Source organism: Narcine bancroftii, chromosome 8 (genome assembly GCF_036971445.1).
Source record: "Narcine bancroftii isolate sNarBan1 chromosome 8, sNarBan1.hap1, whole genome shotgun sequence".
NCBI lineage: Eukaryota > Metazoa > Chordata > Chondrichthyes > Torpediniformes > Narcinidae > Narcine > Narcine bancroftii.
In genome coordinates, this window is record NC_091476.1 from 52,587,036 (window position 1) to 52,592,977 (window position 5,942).

The following is a 5,942-nucleotide window of genomic DNA, read 5'->3' on the forward strand; positions in this document are numbered from 1 at the left end:
CCTTATGGCCTAATTCTCTTATTCCTTTTGAATTTTTGAAGTTTAAGAATTCACAAAAATAATTATGATGGTTAAAGTAAAAAAGAAGTGCAGTTGCTGGTGTGAGAAACAGAAGTACCTTCACAGAATTTGCTCGAGACAAAAATTGAGAACAAAGAACTTTTATTATACTATTACAACAATGCAAAGTTGGGTGCTTCCCCTTACCCTGGGAATACACACAGATACTGGGGCTGACCCAACTTTTATACATTTCATTTCAGTACAGAGATACCTTCCCCCCAACATTCTTCTGCCTCCTGGATTGGTTTAGCATTAGGTAATTCTGCCCACGTGGATTCTAACCTTATCAGTTTATGTGTCTTCCTGCAAACTTGTTAGCCAGAGAAGTATCATGTCTTTGTTCTTCACTCATTAATCAATCCCTAAGACTTGCTAAAGCTATCTACTTGTTATCCTGTTTTGAAGATCCTTAGTTTATTACACTTTTACAACCCTTCCTCTCATTCCAGCATCCCTTCACCCTGATTTCACCCATAATACTTAATCTCTAATGAGCACTTGCTTGACTCCTCACATTCCAGTATCCCTTCACCTTAAGTTAACCCATAATACTTTATTCTTAATTGGCACTTGCTTCCAGTATCTCTGGACTCCTAACATTCCAGTATCCCTCACAATCCACCCTTTTTCTTTAGCTACGCTTAGTAAATCCCCATTTGGTAGTGTTCTGTTAAGCTTGGTCCTTTTCCCAGCGTGTGAGTAAACGAACTGCGGGCTCAGCATCATCAGACGGAGTTTGGGAAGCATACATCATTTGGGTTGTAGTGACCTGCCGAAGGGCCCGTTAGATTAAACACTGCACACAAGTCTTTAGGCAGGGGAGCACCATAATGGCCAGAATAGTGAGTCCAGCTGCTATAAGGGCTATGGATATCAGACTCTAGTTACCAATAAAAAGTCTAGTTCATCCCACGCCGGACCAAGGTTGCCCCGTCTGAACCTGGGCATGGGAAGATTTTCGAACACCTGAAGAAGTGTCTTTAACCGCCTGACCGTTGTGAGCATTGTCCTTAACCAGTCTTTCACAAATGCTGCCTTCAGCAGCCAACGAGTAATCAAGAGCCAGGCGGTTTTGTTGAACTGTGGCTCGTATCTGTCGTTTTTCTTCAGCCCCTAAATTCAGGGCCATTGCTATCTGTTCGGTGATGATCTCCAAGGCTGCCTGGAGTCTGATTGAACGATTTAAATGCCAAGCAGCTTTAGTATTCCGGAGCAGCTTACTTCGTTTACAGCTGGAACTCCCCTTACAGTGGTGGTTTTTTTAACATTCCGATTGTCTGTGTGACCCAAAGGATGCTTTACAGGAGACCAAGTTGGGGAGGGGTGTTTCTTGTCACTTAACCTGTGAGTTGCAGCCTGTCTGTGAACATTAGCATATGTATTAACTCTATCTCTGCCACATGTACAATCCTGACTACCATTCTGTCTGTCTTTGTCCCACCATCTCCTTTGTGCTATCCCTTTAAAACTCCTCTCTTTAATACCTGTAGAGGCCAAAATACAAATCAAATCTACTCCTCTAGAGCCGTTGTGTTCCCCTGGTCCATGTTGGGATCCTATATTATTAACCCATACCCCACTATGACTATACTTTATATCTATGCCCTGTCTACATTCTAAAGGTAAATAATTGTCACCTCTGCTGCCCCTATTCCAGGAGGACTTAATACATCGTGAGTAATTTAGGGATGTCCCAAAAACGGGGAACCAACAAGTAAACAATACAGTAAATGGTAAAAACAACATTACAGCACTTTTTCCCGGTGTAGTGTAACTTTCAGATCAGAAGGATGAAGGACAGCACGCCCGGTGGAGGGTAGATTATCAATGTCTTTAGTCCATGGATCAGCAGCTTGTTTAATTCGTTGTATTTGAGTTCACCCCTTTTCTTTCGTTCACACTGCAGTGTCTGTAATCAAAAGTACACAATAGGGGCCATCCCAGACAGGTTTTAGTTGGTGATCTTGCCATGCTTTTACATATACCCAATCACCAGGTTTAATAGAATGAATAGGATACTCCAGGGGTGGGCAGTAACAGCTGCATGTCTATTATCTCCGTGAGCGCAGCCTGTTTGGCAGCTGCATCTGCCTGTCTGTCTGTTCCCCTGTGCTTCAGGACTGTCACCACTTTTGTTCTAGTGCTTTAATTACAGTAATTCCAAGAAAAATAGAGATCCTTTGAAGGTATCTTCATATAGACCAATTTTGTTGTTAAATGTAGATTATAAAATAATAGCTAAAATATTAGCAAATAGATTGACTAAATTTTTACCTAAGTTGATTCATATGAATCAAACAGGTTTTATAAAGAATAGATATGCTTCAGATAACATTTTGCGTGTGATTAGTTTGATTAATAGATTTCGACAATCTTCAGATCACCCGATGATGATATCTCTCGATGCAGAAAAGGCATTTGGTAGAGTTGAATGGAACATTTTGTTTAAAGTTTTTGAGAAATTCAAGTTTGGTCCTTTTTTTATTGGGGCTCTATATAGTAAACCAGTAGCTAGAGTATTGACGAATGGTTTGATTTCAGAACCCTTTAAGCTATCTCGATCAACTCATCAAGGTTGTCCTTTATCACCGGCTTTGTTTGCGTTGGGGATTGAACCTTTAGCACAATTGATAAGACAAAATACACAAATACAAGGTATGAAAGTTTTAGATGAGGAGTATATAATTAATTTATTTGCTGATGATGTATTGGTGTATTTAATAAACCCAGCTCAGTCATTTTTGCACTTGAAGGAATGTTTAATACAATATGGATGTCTTTCTGGATATAAAGTTAAATGGGAAAAAAGTGAAATATTATCGGTAAGTGAAGGTGATTATTCAGTTTATAAGAATATTATTAATTTGAAATGGACTGATCGAATTAAATAATTCTGAATGTTGATTATCAATCTTTATATAAATTAAATTATGTATCGTTAATAAGAAAAATTAAAACTGATTTGATTAAATGGAAAGATTTACCTATTTTAATGGATAGGATAAATACAATTAAGATGAATATCTTTCCGCGTATACAATATTTGTTTCAATCTATTCTGTATTTACTTGATAATATTTTTTTTGAGATTTGAATAAAATGGTTAGGGAGTTTTTATGGAGAGGTAAATTTTCGAGAGTGGCTTTGAATAAATTAACTTGTAAATATGAGTTAGGGGTATTACGTTTACCACATTTTCAAAATTATTATGAAGCAGTCCAACTTAAATTTATTAGTTCCTTGATGGATTTGGAACGGCCTCCTAGTTGGGCCAAAATTGAGATGGCAAATATTTCTGACTTTGAAATACATCGCTTTTTGTTTAGATGGAATATAAATTTATTACAACAATATAATGTGCCTATATTAAAACATTTAGTGAAGTTATGGATAAAGAAAAATAAAATGACAGGCTCTAGGAGTAAATTATCAGCTTTGACTCCATTGTATAATAATCAACTTATTTCTTTTTCAATACATAATCAAAGTTTATTGCATTGGAGATTTGAAGGTGTGAAAAATTTGGGAGATTGTTTTAAAGAGGGTAAATTTTTATCTTTTAATCAGATGAGGGAAGATTTTGATATTGATAAGAATTCTTTATTTCTTTATTATCAAATTCGATCTTTGGTAAAATGTATGTTTGGTAAAGATATGATTTTACCTAAAATGACTAAATGTGAGACATGAAGGTACCAGAGAAGGGTTATATTTCATCTATGTATCAAATATTACAGGATGGTATGGATAAGTAGGGTTGGGATAGATCTAAAAGTAAATGGGAAGTGGATACTGGTTTTATTTTTTCCAAAGATGATTGGTTGGATATCTGTTTTGATAGTGTAACTAGATTGATAAATGCCCATTATGCAATGATTAACTATAATTTTTTACATCAATTATATTTAACACCTGAAAAATTAATAAAGTATGGTTTTCATGAATCAGACTTGTGTTTTAAATGTGGTGATATGGTTGGAACTTTTTTCATGCCATTTGGTCATGTATACATATACAATCTTTTTGGAAGAAAATTAAATCATTTTTAGAATATCTGCATAAGATTAAAATAGTTTTAGATCCAACAGTATTTTTATTGGGTAGTTTGCAACCTTTGAATGGCTTGGGATTAGATAAGTTTCAGCTTCTGTTTGTACATTTAGCTTTATCTGTAGCGAAAAAATGTATTGCTAGTACGTGGAAAGATATAAATATGATTGATATTAATAAATGGCATAATGAGATGAAATTGTTCAATAATAGAAAAAATTATGTATGTTTCACGTGATAATTATAATTTTTAAATTAATAAGTGGTTGTTATAGTCAGAATATTTACATTTCAATTTACATTGATTAGATCTTAATATGTATATTTAATTTTTCTTTAATATTTTTTCTTTTTTCTTTCTTTATGGCTCTCCTTAGGAGAGTTGGCTGAGGGGGGGGGGTGGTTCTTTTCTCTTTTTTTATATATATAAAAAAAATAACATTCATGTTTATGGTTAATTGTTATATATGTCATATTATTTGTTTTTTGAATGAATAAATAAAGTTTAAAAAAAAAGTAATTGTTCATCTTTACCCCTGTGTGATCTGCCTTCTTTGAGGTTGCTGGTTTGATCTTGTAACATAATTTGGGGTAATCATCCAGGATCAAACCAATTTGGAAGCTTTAGGGACGATTGACTTGTGCTTAGATATCAGTCGTCTGAGTTTGATTTAACCTCCAGCTTGAAATTAAAAATAAATGGTGAGTGTATAAATCACCAGCAGAAAACCTAGCAACTATGAATAATGACCAGTTCACAGCTAACCCTTCAGTGGTTAATTTAAAAATGGCTAAAAAGTCAGAACTGTAAGAACTGGGATGAAAAAAAAGGAAATTGCCCAAAAGATTGTTAAGCACTATGTAGGAAAGGAGGTATTTGAAGAAGCTGCATTGGAACAGTTTCCAAAGGAGAAAAATTCAGGGGCAGTAAAGTTGGCTTTGAGAAAACTAGAGTTAGAGGAAAAAAGAGAGACAGAAAGGAAAGCCGAACAGGAAGCAGTAAGGCAGGCAGAAATGGAGGAGAGAGAGAAAGAATGGAAGCATGAGCTAGAACTAGCTAAATTAAAGCTGACCCTAATGCAAGGAAGGGAGAAGCCCAAAACCCATGTGCTGGTCAGGAGGAGAGGTTTCTGGCCAGTAGAGAAGTGAGGTTAGTTCCTCCATTTGAGGAAGCTGAAATAGACTAGTCTTTTCAGCATTTTGAGAAAGTAGCTGTAAATTTAAAATGGCCACCAGACCAGTGGTCACTCCTGCTACAAAGTGTTCTTAAAGGGAAAGCCCAACAGGTATATTTGTGTCTCATGGTGCAACAAGCAGCTGATTACGAATTTGTAAAGCAGGCTATACTCCAATCTTATGAACTAGTCCCAGAGGCTTATAGACAAAAGTTCAGGAGTTTAAAAAAAGCAGTAACCCAATCTTACCTGGATTTTGTTTATAGGAAGGTTGTGTGTTTTGATCGGTGGTGTGCTGCAATGAAAGTAGAAAATAACTTTGATTTATTGAGGGAAATCATTCTGATTGAGGAGATTAAAAATTGTGTTCCTGACAATGTTTAAGTGTACTTGGAGGAGAAAAATATAAAAATTTGGCAAGAATTAGCTAAATTCGCAGAGGAATATGTTTTAACTCACAAGTCTAAGTGGACACCAGGGAAAACCTTTTAAAGGAATACTGCTGATAATCCAAGTAGAGTAGAAAGAAAATCTAGAAGTGAGGTTAAAGGAAGAGAGGAAGAAAAATGGCTGAAGAAAATTTATTGAGTGTTATTTGCCACTATTGTAAGAAGCCAGGGCACATAATAGCAAATTGTCCTGTACTGAAAAGGA